We start from the raw sequence: 19,928 nt of genomic DNA on the forward strand, positions 1-19,928 counted from the left end.
CTCGATATTTAATTGCCTAATAATATAGAGGTTGCAGGTGAATGTCGGAGTCCTGCTTCATTTCATACAATGGGGGCAATCTACGAAGTGAGATAGCAGCCAACAGTTACACAAAGTAACTTTGGTAATACCTCTAGATATATTGTACGTACTTGTCAGTTAACTTTTATCAACTTGATTTCTTAACAATTGCAGTGGAAACAGCAGGAGAAAGTAAAGACACACCAACCATCTGTGCTGATGTAGCTAGTGAAGCTCGACATGGATCATCTTTACTCTCATCACTAGATGAGCAAGGGCCTGCCATTCAAAGAAATGATGTCTATTTCTCGACGTCTGTCTCTCAGCCAGAATATTCTTGCTTATCTGAATCCGGAACCTTTCATATCAAGAGAAGACTTTAAACCTCTCCAGGACATTTCTGCTACTCAGGAAGCAAATCTATGTAAGATTCTCTTGGAACTTGAAGACATGATGGTGGACGACGTTCACGAAGATACCTCTGCACATGGTGAGTCGATATAACTTTGTTGTTGTGTGTAGTTCTTTTGTGAGAAGAACTTGATAATTTAATTACTTAGCAGTGACAAAACTCCAACAACAGAGCATGTCAGCAGCTGTTGAGAAAGAAAGGAAACGAGCGGATGCTCAAACGCGTCGTGCTGATAGCGAAGAATTGACTACTCTGGCATTTCGATATGACAGAAGACAGCGTGTTGGTCACAGCCAGGTCTAGTATATCATGTCTAGTATATAAAAAATACCTTTATCGTCGTTTAGTGAGTAAAGACTTGATATGTGTTTTACACCATTACTATTACAAGTAGGTATTACACAAGCAACAGCTTGCAGGAATTATAATTGCGATGTGTTTTCACTTTTAGCCTTCTTGTCACATAAGGGTACCTAATTGTTACTACCTCACAATGTCCTGCACATGCAGGCATGCACAAGAGTATAACTACATAGGTTATATACTATAGCAATGAACAGAATATGTTAGAATACTAAGCGTACATTTATAGTTTGTATTGTTATTGCCAGGCTGTATCCACTCTCTCTATTTAGTGATCCATTCAAAGTATATACGTATATACAGCTATCAGTGTTCTGCCCAGGATTTTTGGAGTGGTGGTCAGTTATCCACTGAATTAAGAGGGCGTGGTTTATTTCTATTTCAGACATCAGGAAAGAAGTAGAGCAAACTGTCGGACAATCAAGCATCACCATAAAACAGACAAGAAAGCTGTTTGCCAAACAGAATGTATCGTACTATCAATGGTCCATGATCTACAAGAAAGCTGCAACTTCTGTCAACAGTGGAAGAAAACTATGTTGCCCAGTTTCACGTTTATACTATGGCATGATGATAATGGTTAGACTTCCATCATCCATGCACTGACTGCAGGTTTCAAACAGCAAGTGCTCCTGTCTAGCAAAAAAACATGAAGAAGACTTCGACTGGCTTGTTAACAGGGCTCCTAGGATATTCGTTCGTCATCACTGACATGCAGGCTGCTGTGTTGGATCTCCCACCACCTTAGTGCCCTGAGTGATAAAATCGTAATACAGCAAGGCAGGTCTGCCGCTGTGTCACCATCTGAAAAACAGTAGTTACCTTTCAAGAAATGCTCACCTTCCAATGCTCATTAGCTTGGAGCAAGTAAAACACTAGCTGAAAAATAGTAGTACATTGTCGGAACATGTGGAGTGATTGTCGGTGTTTGTCTAGTGATGGTCAGGCCCGACCACCTCCGACCACCGCGGGCAGAATCCTGAGCTATAGCTATATCTTTAGTAGCGGGGTTTTCACTGTGTTTGTTAGAGTTAGAGTTTTGATCCCTCATCACACGTTTTAAAACATACATTTCTACTCCCAAAGTTTTCTTCATATTATATATCACTTTTGCAAATATTTGGAAACATAAATTTTGATTTTTTAGATAAAATGCATGGATTTCAGCTTTTCTACAGACTTGCAAATGATGTTTGACTTGTCTTTCTATTCTGACAGTATCTGGTCAATGACAGTTTGCCGTCTTCGAAACAGTGGTGTGCAATCATACCTCGTTGCAATAGCGCGCTATGTGGCAGAATGGGAGAGATGGAAGGCAGACTTGTTGAAGGACATGAAGATGGCAAGCTGCATGTTCTCACTGAGAAAAACCATGAATGGATCAAACGTGATCAAAAGAACAGTCCCATCAAGCAAGTATTGTGTCACAAAGGTGTCTGCCTGTTGTGTGTGAAGGATACAGAAACTCATCGAGTTGCAATCAAACAATGTCAATTGAATGAAAACAAATCGCGATTTCTCACTTTTATACCAAACGAATTGCAGTTGTATACTGTATCTGTTGCTCTTTCTAAAAATTCACTGTATGTGGTGGGTGGTAGGACTAAGTCAGGTGAGACAGTAAACACATCACCTGTGTGTGACCTTACCAGCGGTCGTTGTGTCTGAGATGGATGACATGCCAGCAAAACGCTATGCGTGTTCTTCGGCCATTATAAACAACACATTGTTTGAAGGGAGAGAACTCACCGATTGCAATAACTACAGTAATGTCGTTGAGTGCGCAGATGTCCGTGACAGAAAATGGAGAAAAATTCCGTCTACAACCGACCGTCTTTTACATTTACAGCAGTTAGCGACAAGCTGGTGGCGACTGGAGGACTGCTATATGAGTTTGACTCTGACATTATTGAATTGTATGACAAGAGATTTACCGAATGGCTTCCTCTTCCACGCATGACACACAAACAGATGCTACATAGCGCATGCTCAACTGAGAATGGAGAACTCATCGTGGCAGAAGGATGGTGGAATGTAAAGTCAATAGAGAGTATAAAGTGTCAATAACATATTTTTATAATATTTTACTATCCAATATAATTATGTCCGTATTTTTTGATCACTACACGTGTATCTGAACTCTACTTTTTGATCAACCAATTTTTTGTGAATAATGTTCATGTGACAAATAAAAAGTGCTATATACTTGATATCAGTTCGAATTGTATGGTTTACAATACAATACTTATCGTGTTCAAAAGTTAATTAGCCAGTCTATCTAGGTACGACTGACCAAGGGCATGGTGCGACATCTAGGAAATAGGAGGCTAAACTTCACAATGCTAGGAGACGCGCCTACTTTCTAGTAGATTGATACCATAACATCGGTCACAGATCCAAACTGGAAAAAGAGTGGTGTATATACTACATACAGCTTTGGTCCTCACACGTATTTTACAATCCACAATTTATGTACACGCCTACAAAAGATGGTGCTATAGCCTGGTCTAGCCCATGCCAAGCTACGCCCTGGTCTGACTCAGCTAGTGCATGTATACATACATACTGTATAAGATAAAATATTGACGGGAAATCTAAAGCGACTGCCAATATAAAATCCGCCATTACTTTGGTGACAGGGATATGTTGATATCATCACCCACATGGATCAGGCATCTAGGGTTCTGGCCACGCTAGTCAGAGGTGGTTGGGCCTGACCATTACTCGAAAAACACCGACCATCACTCCACATGTACAAATTTTAGCTAGTGGTTTATTTGCTCCAATGGATGGCAGACGTCTAACCACACAAGCCATAGTCTCTAAACGTAAGACTGGGCAACATAGTTCCCGACTGTTGACAAAATTGCAGCTTTCATAGTTGCTCTTTCAGGTCATTAACAGTAGGATACATTCTGTTTAGCGCTTTCTTGTCAGAAATAAACCACGTCCTTTAATTAATGCAGCTGATACCCGGCCACTCCAAAAATCCTGGGCAGAACAGTGGCCATCCTATGGCGATGTGGTGGTACGTCATGTGGATGAGGCCACAAGATGGTAGGTAATCCCTGCTTGCTGCATGTGTCTATGAATGAGGGAGTGAGACTATGGATGAAGCTGGACTGTCACATTCCCGTGGATCCTGTACTTTCCACTGACACATCAGTTTTACATAACTACACTAGTTGGAGACCAGTAAGTTAGGGAAATGCAAGCAACAAACACAGCTGTCAATCACAAACTCCTCCATGACCACTCATGGAAAGACATATCTGTTACCAAACAAAGATGTCCGAACCAGATTGCCAAAATAAAATCCGCCAATATACTTTGTCCATCAATTTCTTAGCAAACCGCCAATATAAATTTCTGCAAAAGTTTCATGATATACGGGATCTCTCAAGATGTCATAGCACTTCATAGGTCCTATAGTAGATAGGGTTAGCCCTATACTGTTGAGCCATTCAAATTCATAATGACAGCTAACAGTCAGGTAGAAATGCCACATTAGTTGCCTTGACTTAATTTCTACGTAGATGCAAAGATCATGCAGATGATGTCTTTTTGTAACTTGGGTGAACTACTTCAACAACACTCACTAATCAATCTCCTTATTTTGAACTTCCAAACAGCATCTAGGACTAGATTCTTGATTTATTGAACATATAGACACTCCAACAACTTGAAGCAGTCTCATGTTGATATAGAAACAAAGTAATGGCTAAAGTAAACTTGTATATATATGCGGCTAAACAGCATTACATACTATATACAGTAATTTGAATCATATTGATATTAATAAAAATTTTCCCTAGACAACACAACTGCAAAATGAGTTATTGCAGTTACTCTCAAGGCAGGGGGTATGGACGACATTTCCCAAGGGAGAGAAGAGAAGGCAAGTGCAGCAGACCTCTTCCAAAGGGGAGAGAGAGATGTGATTACAGCGTACCCTTTCGAGTCTATGCCTAAGCAGGAATTTCCAAGAGAGAGAGAGGGGGTCAAGATGTGATGTCATCCACATCCCTGCTTGGAGACGAACTGCAATAGCCCAATCGATCTGCTTAATTAAGCAAAGAAGGCTACGCCCACGGATGGAACAAACAAGCCTCTTTCTCGTGATGCTTTCCTATTAAATGAAGTAGTGATATGTCTGCCATGCCTGCACAAATTACATTTAGAGTAAGGAATCTATTCGCGTGATTAGAGATGATCACATGAAATCGCATTTTCCTTCATAAAAAATTTTTCTACGATATTCATCATTCAACATTTGAGCTGCATTTCGATCTTAAGTTTTCATGAATGCCCTTGTTTGCAGCAAAATTTCAGTTTCTGTCTACACATAGAATTCTTACCTACCAACTGGTTAATATTTAAATATGTACAAGTTTCTATGATCTTAATATGCATATAATAGAATCATTGCTAATATAATAGTCTTCTCAATTAATTATGTCTGAACCTTCTGTGTTGTCAAATGGTTACGAATTGAGAAGATCCTTTGTTCGCTGGTCTGCCATTTGCACTCTGCCCTCGGTCAGATCAGCTTGAGAGACATACAAGATGAGATGCCACTCTCACATGTCTACTGTGCAATTTTTATCATTTGCTCGAGAATCAGACCATTTGACTGTCTGTCTGTCTGGTTGTCTGTCTGTCAGTCAAACCATCTATCTGTCTATTCAATCATCTGTCTGTCTGTCTGTCAAATGCATATATTTTTCAAATCCAAAGAAATTTCCATCAAGAGCATAAAAGCTAGTCTCTAAGTAAAGTTCCTCTAAATCAACAACAAACACCTAAGGCTACAACAGATGACCCCATAGAGGGATCAGAATACATTTAGCCACTTAGTTTAAAACAAATTGATATTCGTCAAGGACACTGCAAGATTTTAGTCCAGCTGAAATTACTGCCATCTTCCTAGAGATCAAATTTGTATTGCATTGCTGGAGCTTGATCGAAAATCGTCATCTCCAGTGTGTCTTGAACTCAGTAATGTTAGATCGTCCATTGTCATCCCTCCACAAAGCAGAGAGGACCCTCAACTATTTCTGTGTGTCTATCTGTCTGTCCAACCATATGTCTGTCTGTCAGTCTATCTGTCCAACCATTTGTCGGTTTGTCTGTCCGTCCAAACATCTTTCTGTCTGTCTGTCTGTCTGTGTGTCCAACCATCTCTCTGTCTGTAAGTATGTCTGTCCAACCATTTGCCTGTTTGTCTGTCTGTCCAACCATCTGTGTGTCTGTCTGTCTGTCTGTCCAACCATCTACTGTATCTGTCTGTCTGTCTGTCTGTCTGTCTGTCTGTCTGTCTGTCTATTTGTATGTCTGTTTGTCTGTTTGCATGTCTGTGTGTTTGTCTGTCTATCTGTCTGTCTGTCTGTCTGTCAAATTTTCATATATTTCTATACATCAAAGCTAACACAGGCGAAAACAAAGTAACAGCTAATGAAAAACAAGTGTCACAAGTATAATATTATACAATTACACAAACTGTCTGTCTGTCTGTCTGTCTGTCTGTCTGTCTGTCTATCTAGCTGTCCAGCCACAAATACAAACTCCGCAAAATCACAAATAATTTCCATCAAACAAGCGAAGCAAACACTGTGTGTCTCCCTCGACTAAATCAACTAAATCAAGGACCAAAAAATTACCTTTTTATTGATGATTACAAGTTGAGCGTTCTGCATGTCCAATTCCGTCCCCGTATCGATGGCAATTCCCTTTAAGACTTCAACAATTCAAACAACTTGCCTATCACCGTTCCATCCGATCACAACAATGAATGACGAAAGAAAAATTTCAAATACGCCTATCCAATGTTCTCATCCATCTCGTCCTCCCTTGCATCATTGGTCACTCTACACAACACACATATATTAATACGACTATATAGATTGGATTTCATAGTAATAATAATAATAATAATAATAATTTATTTCTATCACAGCACATCTGGTGTAGTTCCCTCATAAGAGCAACATATAACACAAACATACACACACATGCATGCACGCACGCACACACGCACAGATGACATAACTAACACGTATACACAAAATCACTCAACCTACACTTACAAATGTTAACCTCAACTATATCCAATCCGTGTCCACAGGGCAGTAGTAGGCAGTTTGAAAGGGGTCCAGTTGAAAATTAGCAAACAAGCACAGACATGCATGCGCAGACAGACAGATAAGATATCTTTTCGTGTTACATAGTAAAGTAGTGACAGAATGCAATGTCTTGAACATCATCATTCTGTTCTGCATGGCTAAAGGCACTTAATATGAGGCTGTCTGAGAGTGATTAAATAATTACATATTTAATCAGCTAGAACATATTCCAGAAGTTTCCGGGAATAGTCTATCAGTGAAAGTGCAAATATTGAAAAGTGATCCAGGGGCTACATCCCTGGTCCAGGGTAACTACGTGTGTCTAACTATTAGCAATCTCTCACACATTCATTTCTTGATTGTCTAGCCGGTTTGAGAAATCTAGCCAGTAACACGTTCATCTTAAGTTAACAGATGCCTCAAACAATTTAAATTCTTTCCAATATAGAATCTTTTTTTCTCATACAAAGCTTACAATGAATACCTTTATCATATGCTACATGGGTATAGTGATAGAACCACCTACCCCTTATCAGCCGAGGCATGGAAATCAACAGTTAACATTGCAGATCTATAAATATACCTGCTGACCCGCTGATTCTAGATCAAATCGTGCTATTCGGGTATATATGTTGTTCTGATTGGATGCTTTGACAACCCATAACAACAGAAAGATTACGAGAATGACCAGATTAACCACCACCACCATGTATTACCATGTCCAAAACGTTCATGTTTTGACATCACAAGAGCAGATGAGAATACACTCACAATATGCATGTAAACTGAAACGTATCGTCTCTATTCATTCTCTGAGCATGTCTTCTGACATAAACAAAGTCATTTTATTGTTTAGAAGTTTTCAAAAAATAATTTTGAATACTAACTCTCAAATTTACTGGTTGAACTGAAGCAGTCTTGTTCTCAACAGATCACACATCACATTCAACCTCAGACATGCGGACAGCACAATCAGAGCCATTACCTCACCATTATGACTTGATTAATTTACTAAAAAGTGCAGCTGTCATGGTAGATGCAAGCAATCGCATCGTACTATGCCTCTGCTGCACACGTGGATTGAGACATAACTAAGTGTCCTTTTGATGACAAGATGAATGAATTTGAGGCATCACCTTCCATGTTGTGTCACTCACTGTTTTGACCACACACGGTTTGCAACCAGTAATTTGATTGATACAAAATGCCGTTTACTGTCCGGTTTCCACTACGTTTCAGAAAGTTGTTGGAAATTGCCCAAAAGCAGGCATCCAAGTGCCTCCAACTGATCACTAACCGTTGTTGATCTTCTATATTTTTAATAGTATGTAATTTAAACATATTGTCACATACATGCTCATGGCAACTCTGTTCAGTACATTGTGTATAGTTCACACTGCTTGTAGTGCTCACATCATGATGTCAATGATACATGCAGTATAAAAGAATGGGTGGTACAGTACAGTCAGATACATGCACATACAGTACTAACTCTAGTATCTCTCCTTGACCGACAAACCCAATTGGATAAATACAGTTGAGTGCAACATGTGACATAAAATTAAAAACAATTGTATGGCCCGGGGGTTGAGTCTTGACGAGCTCGTGCATGTGGCCATGCGCTTACCTCGTAATGTACCGCGAATACTCTGTATCCCTCCAGTTCTCCTAGCCGTGCTAAAACCTTCACATAAGAGAATTACATATTACAAAAATTTAACTTACAACAAAATTTCAAAACAAATTTTCAAACTCTTTGAAATAAAATTTTTAATTTAAAAATTTTTATTTTTGAATTTAGGGGTGGAGTTTAACATCTATTTCCACGTTTTGAGTAACCCAAACATTCAAGTAATAGATGGAAGACAGGCAATAGAATCCAAGCTATTTCACATCCATTGCTATATTTGTCTTTGTATTATTACCTCCAGGGCAACAAAAGCAATTTTAGGTGGGGTGGCAAAACTAGGTTGAGAGGGCATGCCCTTTCTTACAAGAGTGGTAATAAAACTAACAGCTGTATCAATGTGGTTCTACCATACAGCTATGACAGTAAAAAATTCTGCATTATACAACTTCATCTTGTATTCCAAAACTACTACTCTTTTACTCATGCATACAATCTTGTAGCTACTTGCACAAAACATAATTGCCATACATAGTCAGTCAGTGCTCTGAACAACCTACAAACTTAGAATGCTTGGTCAGCATTACATGACGACTAGAACCATTTCAGCGAGTGTGGCCTTAGACATGGCAAACTCGCAACAGAATCGTTGTCTTGCGGTGATGTAGCCAAGTCCACTGGTCAAACCACAAAGGCTGATAGCTTCCCTTCACCTTGACCTGTTTCTTAAACTCTTTTTGAGGAAACGAGAAGTGTCCTGGTTGGTTACATTTGTCAGGCAAGTTCTCCAGAGATGACAAGTCAGATAAAGGGTCCGCATGTTCACAACTTCCGTGATCAACTGACAATGAAATGCCTGTATATGCTTAGGTGTTACCGACTCCGAGGCTACAGTTGTCGGCAGAGACGTGTATACAACTCGCAAGACCAATAATCGGAAAAATATGCCAATCGCTGACTGGTTGAAGTCAATTTTCTAAAAGGTGGGGTGGCCATGGCCCACGCAACACACGCAGCTCTGTCGCCTGTGACCTCAAATCACAAAAGTAAACAAGTAAAGTACAAAGTCTCCAGACAGTCAATGAGTCAAACATCTACACACTCATTTTAAAGGTGCCCACTTAGTTATGTCCTAAAGAGAAACGTCAATCGCTTAGCATCTTGAGATAGCTTGCTGTTGAATGACAAAGCATTTTCTCGATCGTTTTCTTGTTGCACGTGACCTGGAAATAAGTGGAAACAAGAGTATTATTGCACTGTCGTGATGTCATCGGAAACTCTGAGTGTGAAAGTAGTCATGTAGAGGTGCCAGACACTGCCGACAATGCAGACTGTGCCTACTACATAGTCTAATAGATATTATTAGATAGATATTTAGCCTCAAAGTTCCAGACCCGTTTTCGAGTCACATACATGCAACAAGGAAAAAATCAAGAAATAACTTTGTCGTTCAACAGCAAGCTATCTCAAACTGGTAAATAGTAAATGTGTAGATAAAGGCACAATTTCAAGTTTGTGTAGGCATGCCTGTGCATGTGCGTGAATTCGTGAGCGGGCAGCTTTAATGTGTTGTGTTGATCAGGCAGCCACCCTTCATGTATTTGCCCCAATAATACAAAATCAATATATTATAAAATAAATATCAATTCTGAATACTAGCTCAATCTTTATGACAGGTGTACATCAAGTGCACGAGAATGGTTCTATCGTTATCATGTCAATTGAATGTCACAGAAACCAACTAAACCTTAGAAGTGAGCAGACAGTCAGTACTTGATTATGTAACAAAATACTTACGTAATTAATTATATCTCATCACAATAAAGCATAAGAAATATGCAACTGTGGTCATCACAGTAGATTTCACATCTGCATAAGAACACATAGCCTATACCATTTGCAGACGTTGACGTGTCGTTCATCTATTGCACTTTGAACTGGGCTAACAACTAAAATAGAGCTTCAAACAACCCCCACTACAAAAGTATAGAAATCTAATCTTCAAACTAGAAGTCAGATTTGGTAAATTTGAACAGCAAAGTTTACCAACAATCTATACCACAAAAATCATACCATTGTATGCAGAAGTGTAATAGCTGGCCAGACCAGATCACTCACGACGCTGAAGTTTGGGGTACACGCATAAGAGCATAGGCAGAATGGTGTCGATCTCCAGCTTCAGTGGGTCCCCTTTTGGGAGTGCAATATAGAACAACATAACCCTGTAGAACTACCCTGATGAGGTTTGTTGTTAAAAGGAGAATAAATGCCCTGATAGACTCAATTTGAAGTTGCATTATGTGGGCTTAATATCATAGCGTAGTTATGTGTTCTCACAAGTCATTCATTGCTGTCCACATGCATTGATTCGTATGTCTCAATCCACCAAAAGAAAGACACAAAACATTGTTTATCCTGAAGCTTTGACATCTTGACTAGTGTACTATTAAATAGTAGAGACATAAAAAGCTTTGAAGGCCATATTTGAATATAAACGCTCCCAGAGATCGAACGGCCATTACATTTTTATTTGACCTACCACATGAAGCAAAAAACAAAAAACATTGTGTATGCAAAAGGCCTACAGTGAAATGCTAGTATTCCATTAAATGTTTAAAACAGGCGTTTTTAAAAGCCATCACACATGCTAACAGGGAGAGAGAGAGAGAGAGAGAGAGAGAGAGAGAGAGAGAGAGAGAGAGAGAGAGAGAGAGAAAGAGAGAGAGAGAAAGAGAAAGAGAGAGAGTCAGATGTGTACTGTACACGCGTACTGCCATTGTACTACTCTCTTCACGCTGCTAAGACTAAGTAAATGTGTACCAGTAAAACGTGCAGCAAGTATAGGGAAGTACTAACGTAGGATATAGTTGCAACTTTGTCTCACTAATACAGTGTTCTCACAAGAATTTTTGTGTCAACTTGCAACACCAATTAACTTATGACATCATACATAAAGATGATGTCACTTCTGATTTGTAAACTCCAAGATAAGATGATTGCTTTCATAACAATTCCTGCACATTTAAGCTAGATACGCCATGTGCGAGTTGCATTAACAACATGGAAACGACCAATACAAACCTTGACACCCAGACCATTCTATGTATGGAATGAGTTTCTGACTACTACTAAGATGTTTGTTCATGGATCATGCATACTATCTCTACTACCAACTGACAATAATGGCAATTTTTCAACCCGCTATCTTACTATATTGGCTAGAGCAGTGTAATATAGACTATGCAAGGAACAGGTTCAGAATCTAGTTAGGGACTAAACTTCAGTTCACAGTACGGCACTGCCACAGCGTCCTGCGACCGTCCCAAATGTTGACAAGGACGCTCACATAAGCGTCAGCGAAGATGCTGGCACTGTACCATTCACACAGTATTGCATCTGACAAGCGTCCATCGCACAAAGAACATACTGCAACAGTAGTCCGGTGCTGCAAAGTAATCACATGTGCACTCGCTCCAGACAAGGACAAAGATGTTTTGCTTTTAGTTGCTACTGTGCCATACATAGTCTCAAACATTTTCTTTCATCTTTAAGTCCTTGTAGTCCTTTGACTGGACTTGACAAAAGCAAAGAAAACCATGCACATACTCAATGACAACTTCCATCAATGCCATGCGAACGAATAGAATATCCTGGATACGTCCAGTTGCTCTGACTTTCGATTGCTTGGAAATGAGCACGCAATGTCATTGGAAGCTGGGTCACTTCCAAATAGGACACTACATTAGAACTTTTCTGTATTCCAGCGTCGTGGATGTTAGGCAAGCATTATGTGAGAGTCGCGGATGCTGTCATGTTCACAGTTCGACAATGACGCTCGCTCATCGTCAGCATCCAGGATGCTCGCATGACGCTCCTGCTAGTGTCGTACTGTAAACCAGGCTTAAGAGGTGTGATAGTCTTAGCCCCTCAGCCAAAGTTGGGGATGGCGGCTTAGTCAAGCTGTGAAGAAATAATTGAGTGAGTCCAGGAGTTGTCCACAAGCAATGTGTAATAACAGTATACAGAAAATTTTAAATATTTTTGTCTCAAAAAATGGACAAGAGAGTTGTCAGACAACGATAAACATGCAACCTGCATGCAATATGCAAGTTTATGTTACCTGGTTGTTCAGTGAATACTCCGTCTCGATTGCCGTCTGCAAATGTTTTCTGATATTGAACCGTCTTCTCGATATTCCTCATTCTGTAGAACACAATGAAATAGAAAAAATAATTGTGAGATACTAATGTGTACGTGCTTGCTATTTACATGAAAACAGACAAAGGCCGCAACATTTTTCAATCTCTGTGAGATTTTTCTCGGCATGTCAAACGTCTTCATTGATTTGATCCAATCCCTCCTCAATCTGGACGAGTTGCTCTAATCAAAAAATAAAGTCAAAAACTGATAGCAAAACAAATGTCATTATAAAGAAAAAATAGATTCCTACAACAGAGCACCGTGACAACATGCACACACACACACACACACACACACACACACACACACACACACACGCGCACACAAGAAATGATTACAGTCAGCAACACAAAGCATAAAGACAAATGAAACTCCAAAAGATAAAGTGATGGACGACAGGAGGTAGAAGTCAAAACATGTATGACAAACAGTTGAGTCTATAAAGGTGGAAGTCAAACACAATAGAAGTCAAATGATAAAAAAAAGATAGACTGTTGAATTATGCCGCTGAATATTTGTATCAAGAAAAGAACAGCATCAGCAGGTCATTATGTCTACTTTCTATTACTTTCTTAGCATTGTTTCTCATTTCATTTCCACAATATTCACCCTTTACCAGTAATTCTTCATTCACAATTTATCATAACATCTTTGGGTATATAGACCACTGTTGTATGCAACTGGAAGATGTATGCGATACTTGAATTGGATGAAACTTTCTCTTGTGGAAGAGGACTGACGAAGGGAGCTTGGTACCTATAATGTACGTTTATGTATGACAGTATCTGTGGAAGAAGCAACCAGTAATGTCTTCCATTGTCTGTAATCTCAATGCAATATTGTATGAGCAGAATATGGTTTGACAGTTCTTGGTCAACTAGACTGCTAGAAAATGTTTCCCTAGGTTAGTTAGCTTAAGTCAACAGAATACTCTGATACCAACTGAGGCCTAGGTAAGTAAACGTAAATTATATTAATATATTATATTAATCACGTGACTGTTGTGTACTCACCTCCCTGTTCATCCAGAGTTTCCATTGTGGTAGTTCCAATATTTCTAGTCTAAAAATAAACATTGGGAAGTTAGTGCATACACACCCCAGTGTGATGTGTGGTCATGTGATGTGACCTGATGTGTGTGTGTGTGTGTGTGTGTGTGTGTGTGTGTGTGTGTGTGTGTGTGTGTGTGTGTGTGTTTGTGTGTGTGTGTGTGTGTGTGTGTCTGTGTGTGTGTGTGTCCATCCGTCCGTCTGTCTTTCTGTCTGTCTGTCTGTCTACACATACATACAACACCAGCCACCAAAGCATTTGTAAATGCTACTACCGCACGTGACGGCGACATGCAGCTGCATCCCCCACATCTAGTGACGTATACGCAACACTTGCGAAATATAAATATCCATCCAACACATTTCTACCGCAACTATTAACAACACTCACTTCCTCTGCCATTGCCAGCATCCTTCTCGTGCTATCTAGAGACTACAGACAAAAAACGGCGAATGAGAAAACGTCTGGAGGCTTCATACGACAAAAACCAGCGCAGCTAGAGTTTACCTTGTTCGTCACCATGTCAGCCTGAGCAGCCATCTTTTCCAGTTCTGCTCTCATTCGTTCTTCGTCGACGACCATGACTGAACGATTAGTATTCGAGAGGATACTAAGGATATCCAATCCGGGAGATTCTCACGTGACACACAATTGTGTAACAAATTAATTAACTATTAAATCAACAGTTTTCTAAGTTATTGATTAGTTTTAATAATAGTATTAATTAATTTTGTAATTTAATTTAATGCTAAATAAACTCAATAATAATAGAACTAACATAATTAATAACTAACTAATTAATTAATTAAATAAAGATCTTCTTGCTTGCGACATGCAATGCATGTTTTTCTTACACATTGGTTATAGTATGGTTGGCTATTGCGTTGTATGATATATCAATTAAGTTGATAGGGTCATTAATTTATAGTATTAGTTAATTTATCATTTATATTATTAATTCAATACAATAAATAAAGTAATTATTACCATAAATAATTTGATTGATATAAATAATATAATTGATGCTATAAGTAGTATAACGGATGCTGTAAATGGTATAATTGATACTATAAATAATATCTCTATATACAGGAGAGCTGTTCATCCTCTGTGTGTGTGTGTGTGTGTATGTGTGTGTGTGCGTGCGTGCGTGCGTGCGCGTGTGTGTTTGCGTCTGTCTGTTTGTCTGTCTGTCTGTCTGTCTGCCTGTCTGTCTGCCTGCCTGTCTGTCTGATTTAACTATCATTGTTTGCATGCAATACCTAGCGAGAGAGAGAGGGGTATTTTTATAGATCTCTACAATACAAAACGGCTATTTTTAAAAACGGTATTTGAGAACAATTAAAAACTCGGTTAGCATTTATGTTAGTATTTCCCGGACCTACTACTGGTACAATACAATATAACTATTGTGTTTTTAACGGTCTCTCTTGGTACGTCTAACTCATGCAGTATTTCTCAAGAAGTCATAGCAGTCAATACAGCTATTGTCTATAGTATACGTATAGGGTTTGCACAATACTGTCGAGAACTTCAATTTTGTTGTAAAGGTAGACATGTAGCATTAGGTTTCTCACGACTTGATTTCTATGTGTTTGTAAAGAACATGCAGATTATGTCTTCATCTTGTCACTTGTGCGCTAGAACAACATATTTGGAACTTCCAGATCGCAAATAAGGAGAGACAAATGCTTGACTGTAATCAATAAATAATATTTTTGAGACTGAATTCTTTTCACATTTAGTAAATTAATTAAGTATATAAAGTCTATTACGCACCAGAGAGCTTGCCCGTTGACAAAGTGTGCAACAGAACATTTGTCCAGACAAGACTTCGTCTGGATGTCATCAGAGAAGGTACAAATGGTGTGCAACTGCCCATCCAACTGATCAGAGTATATGTCATACACCTTCAGATTATCTATGTAAAGTAGACTGATAAGCGGACGCTTGGTAGTCTCACTACGGCTAGTGGTCATCCGGTAGCCGTACCTGGCTCTGTACTTTCAACTCCTTTATCAGAGGATTGAGAACCATGCAGAAGAGAAGAAGAGAAAGTGAGTCACCTTGGAAAATATCCCTCCTGATCTCAATAAGTCTTGTCTTGATCTTGCTGTTACAGCAAGAAAGCACAATCGATGTCCTCCAACTCTTCGTCACATGTGACTGGAACCTGCACAGACTGTTCTGATCTATTGCATGTAAAGGCATTAGAGCAAACAACTGCTTGGCATGCTGTCATAGGGTTTCTGGTAGTCCACCCAAGCCATGCTCAAGCTCTTGTGCCTGGTCTTACAGTCTTCGGTAAGCAGCTTGTTGATCAACAGCTGAACCTTTGGACCAAAAGATCCCTGTCGACAACTCTTCTGCTCCGAAGCTATAAGGTTTCTCTAAACCAAATGCCCTGCAATCCTCTGCCTGATAACTGAGGTGAGGGTCTCATAGAAGACAGATAGACACGTGATAGGCCAATAATTTTTGGCCTGGTCAGTCTTGTCATTCTTAGGAATGAGAGTGGTTGTTCCTTGAGACAACCATTCGGGTACAGAGTCTGGATTCTGAACCAGCAGGTTGTAATTACGAGACAGACCAGTGTGGAGACACGTGATACGCTTGACCGAGAAACCATAAACCATCTCTGGACCAGGAGACTTCCAGTTCCCCATTGTTTTGAGACACGATGTAAACTCAATGTCTGAGATAGGTAACCACTACTGCTCATCTCTCCAGTGGGTCTCGTCATCGATTTGACATCTCAGGCAGAAGGCAAACTCATTGTGATGTACCACACTTTCTAGGATATACCACCCCAATACTGTTCGGTCTCAGACTGAGACAGTGGGGAAGTGACCTGGATAGTCTGCTTATCCAATTCTCTGTAAAACAGTCTAGCATCTTGTTGAAACAAACCGTTTTGGCAAAGTCTCTTGCGATTCTTTTCCAGTCTCCTGGCCCACTCGACCTTGAACTTAAAATCCATTTTCAACCGACTGATGGTGACTTCACAACTGTCCAAACAGGAAATGTCAACTGATGCCGGAATAGTCGGAGTTTATGTAAGATACGAATTACCGATGAATCCTTTCTAATCTCCATCAACAGTGAGATCGCACGTCGAAGTGTGAGAATCTCAAAATCCAGCCTTCGCCTCCATATCGGTGTTTGAAGATTGGTCGATTTCACTGACTTTAAGCCTCCCTTTTAGACACTAGTGAAGCAGCAGAGTATACCAGGTAACTGATTTTACTCATATCTGGTTCATACTTGAACGAACTGATGATCGTGCATGTTAAGATCACCAATAAGCTTCAGGGTTCCACTGTTGCAAAGATCTTTGGAAGGCGTTGTCTCTCACAGATAGCAGTTTGCCTGACTTTCTGCAACCCCTCAAAAAACTTTTGACGAAGTACAGGGTCCACAGTAGCATCACTATCAAGCGAAAGATCATCCTCCGCATTAGTCTGGACTGAGTTGAGAAGAAGGATTTTTAATCTTTTCCAGTTGAGAAGCTATACTAGGATGTGTAGTCATTAGATTAGAGCTCACAGAGTCACAAGGGATGGTGATTCCAAGATAGCCATGCACTGAACTGAATACAAAGTGTCATCTACTAATAGGATATCACCACTATCTCTTGCAGATGAGCAGTCTTTAGAGAGAACAGTGACTGACTGAACCAGGAAGCCATATTGCAAGTGATTAGCAGACTCATATGATACTCTCGCATATCATTGACACAACAGGTTTCCCATGACGTGCAACAGCGCCATCCTGACTGAAGCCATGCAAGGCGACACATTGTCAAGTAACGACATGACAACTGAACTATCAGCGATAGAGCAGAAACCACATCCAACGACAAACATCTGCACACCAGGACAAAAATCAGTCATAACAGATAACAAAGCTGAGACGGGCTTTCCATCCTGTGCGGACCCGCGTTTAATCTCTTGCCTTAATCAAGTTAGGAGACACCCATTCTGATCTGCCCACGCTGCTCAGAGACATCAGTCGGAGAAGGATTTCGCTCACACGACAGCTGATGCATGAGTTTTCTGAAAGCAGAAACTTGCATGACAACTAGCCTCGCAAGCCAGGCTCTTCCGCGCAGTCGCTGACCGCACGTGAATCACACGAGGAGGAGGAGCTTTTACTGAAATTGCTCCAGCGCGAGAAGAGCCTGGTCGCTTTCGAGAACGTCATAGTGACGTGGGACCCCCGATCCGGTTTCATAGCTTGATAAAGCTAATTCTATTAGGTAAGCATGTAGGTATAAAAGTTGAGAACACGCGACATCGCTTCACGCACTTGCTTGTTTTGCACGAAATACGTAGTTGACATCATCGTTCGCTTCTAGTACGTATGTAGACAGCTCAGCCATGTAATATTCTGCAGTGTCACGACTCCTTTTCAGCATTCAGTTTCGCCAACAGCACACCACCGAATCTAGATCTGCAGCGCGGTAGTTTGAGAAATGAACTCATTGTACGCGGTTAGTGTATATATGTAGCAGTCAGAGTCCGTGCATTGAAACAAGTCGTACGTAGTACACGTGCAACTACAAGTCAACTCTACACTTCCTGAACATGGTAGGTCTACTGCACTGCTGTTTTTCCATGCCTAGATGTTTCCAGTTCACCGTGAGGAGAGTCAATATCGTACAAAAGTGCTGCTTGCTGAGTCGAAAGTACCGTCACATAGACTGCGTTAGCAATACACGCCAATCTGATCATGACGTGGAGAGGTCAACAAGCTCTAGGCCACTGTTTTCATGAACCATTGAGTGAAACTGGGCCGGCAGTTCTCACACCATTTCCCCCACAGACTACAGATGTCAGAGTAGACGCGCAAGAGTGGTGAACAGTTCTACGTCTGTTTCAATTCGCGCAAACCTGCAGATGAGTTCAGTCGAAAGAAACGTTGCTGGAGAGTGTAGGTTCAGCGGACCAGTCCCATGTAGACCATTCCTACGCTCATTATTCACCAGCACTTTGTCCATCAACAGCTTCACTGGATTTCGTGTTAACGCGCTCTCCGCGGAGGCTACCTCTCTGCTTCATGTATCAGCGCAATTACACTAACAAACTCTTTAGGAAATCGAATTAGCCTTATGCAAGCTATGAAACCGGATCGGGGGTCCCACGTCACTATGACGTTCTCGAAAGCGACCAGGCTCTTCTCGCGCTGGAGCAATTCCGGTAAAAGATCCTCCTCCTCGTGTGATTCACGTGCGGTTAGCTCAGCGACTGCGCGGAAGAGCCTGGCTTGCGAAGCTACATGACAACTGCACGTGGTAGTAACATAATAATAATAATTATATTATTGTTTCTATTGCATTACACACAGTAATGCAGTTCCCACTGGGAGCATACTAACACACGTACAACACAAAGCTACATACAGTAACAAAAATTACCTCATAATAACAAAAAATCACTTCCATATTTATTTGTCGCATCCATTTCCGTCGTCTTGTTGCATTGCCGCAACTGTTAGACAAAACACAGGATTCGCTAGGAACGGTGGGCATCACAGTAGTGTCGTCAACGGGATTTGAAGCCAAATTGAAATCAGACGTCACACGAGAGATGGTTCGACAAGCTCAGAACTATTCCTTGCTTCTGAACTGCTCCAGTGATTCTAGAAGCAGAATTTGGAGCCCTGTCCTAGATTCCAATGACTATAGCCAATTTGAAATAGATTGCAAGTATTACGATGTCCGCGAACTCGATACAACACGCCTAATAGATATCAATGACCACTAGGATTGCACTGATCGTCATCGTCAACGGGCTTCAGAAGTACTTAGACCATCATGGCTGTCTAGAAAAAAGACATGACTTTACGAAGGATCCGAGCAGATCCCAGTAGCACTGTGTTCTCTATGTGCTACAGGTTGTGATGACATGGACTAATATTCGGTCATTGTGGAATACCTGCGTGCACTGTGCTCAAAGCTCCCAAGACCACCGGAAAAACAATGTTCGACATTGCCACATACGGCCTAACTCCACTCGCAAGTCGCTGTACTTCGCCAAATTTTATGGATGTTTTTCTGCCTATGTTGCCATCAGAAAGACAGCTGATATCAATAAGAAGACAAGTGTTTGTCTTTCTATCTCTGAGACAGACA

The 19,928-nt window shown here is 40.4% G+C and overlaps 2 long non-coding RNA genes across 3 annotated transcripts; both read right to left on the reverse strand.

The window, feature by feature from the left end:
• Positions 1-5,025: 5,025 nt before the first annotated feature.
• Positions 5,026-14,417, reverse strand: LOC134198443 (uncharacterized). 2 transcript variants are annotated; one of them, XR_009972840.1, is made up of 8 exons: positions 14,303-14,417; positions 14,186-14,227; positions 13,759-13,807; positions 12,815-12,925; positions 12,666-12,748; positions 8,546-8,602; positions 6,457-6,663; positions 5,026-5,345 (listed from the first exon to the last, which is right to left on the reverse strand). It is a non-coding gene; the product is annotated as an uncharacterized LOC134198443 (long non-coding RNA). The 2 variants fall into 2 exon arrangements; XR_009972841.1 differs by lacking the exons at positions 5,026-5,345; positions 6,457-6,663; positions 8,546-8,602 and adding an exon at positions 8,733-9,768.
• Positions 7,505-7,885, reverse strand: LOC134198445 (uncharacterized). The gene is made up of 3 exons (XR_009972842.1): positions 7,806-7,885; positions 7,635-7,743; positions 7,505-7,566 (listed from the first exon to the last, which is right to left on the reverse strand). It is a non-coding gene; the product is annotated as an uncharacterized LOC134198445 (long non-coding RNA).
• Positions 14,418-19,928: the final 5,511 nt, after the last annotated feature.

The sequence above is a fragment of the Corticium candelabrum genome, chromosome 2 (genome assembly GCF_963422355.1).
Source record: "Corticium candelabrum chromosome 2, ooCorCand1.1, whole genome shotgun sequence".
Lineage (NCBI taxonomy): Eukaryota > Metazoa > Porifera > Homoscleromorpha > Homosclerophorida > Plakinidae > Corticium > Corticium candelabrum.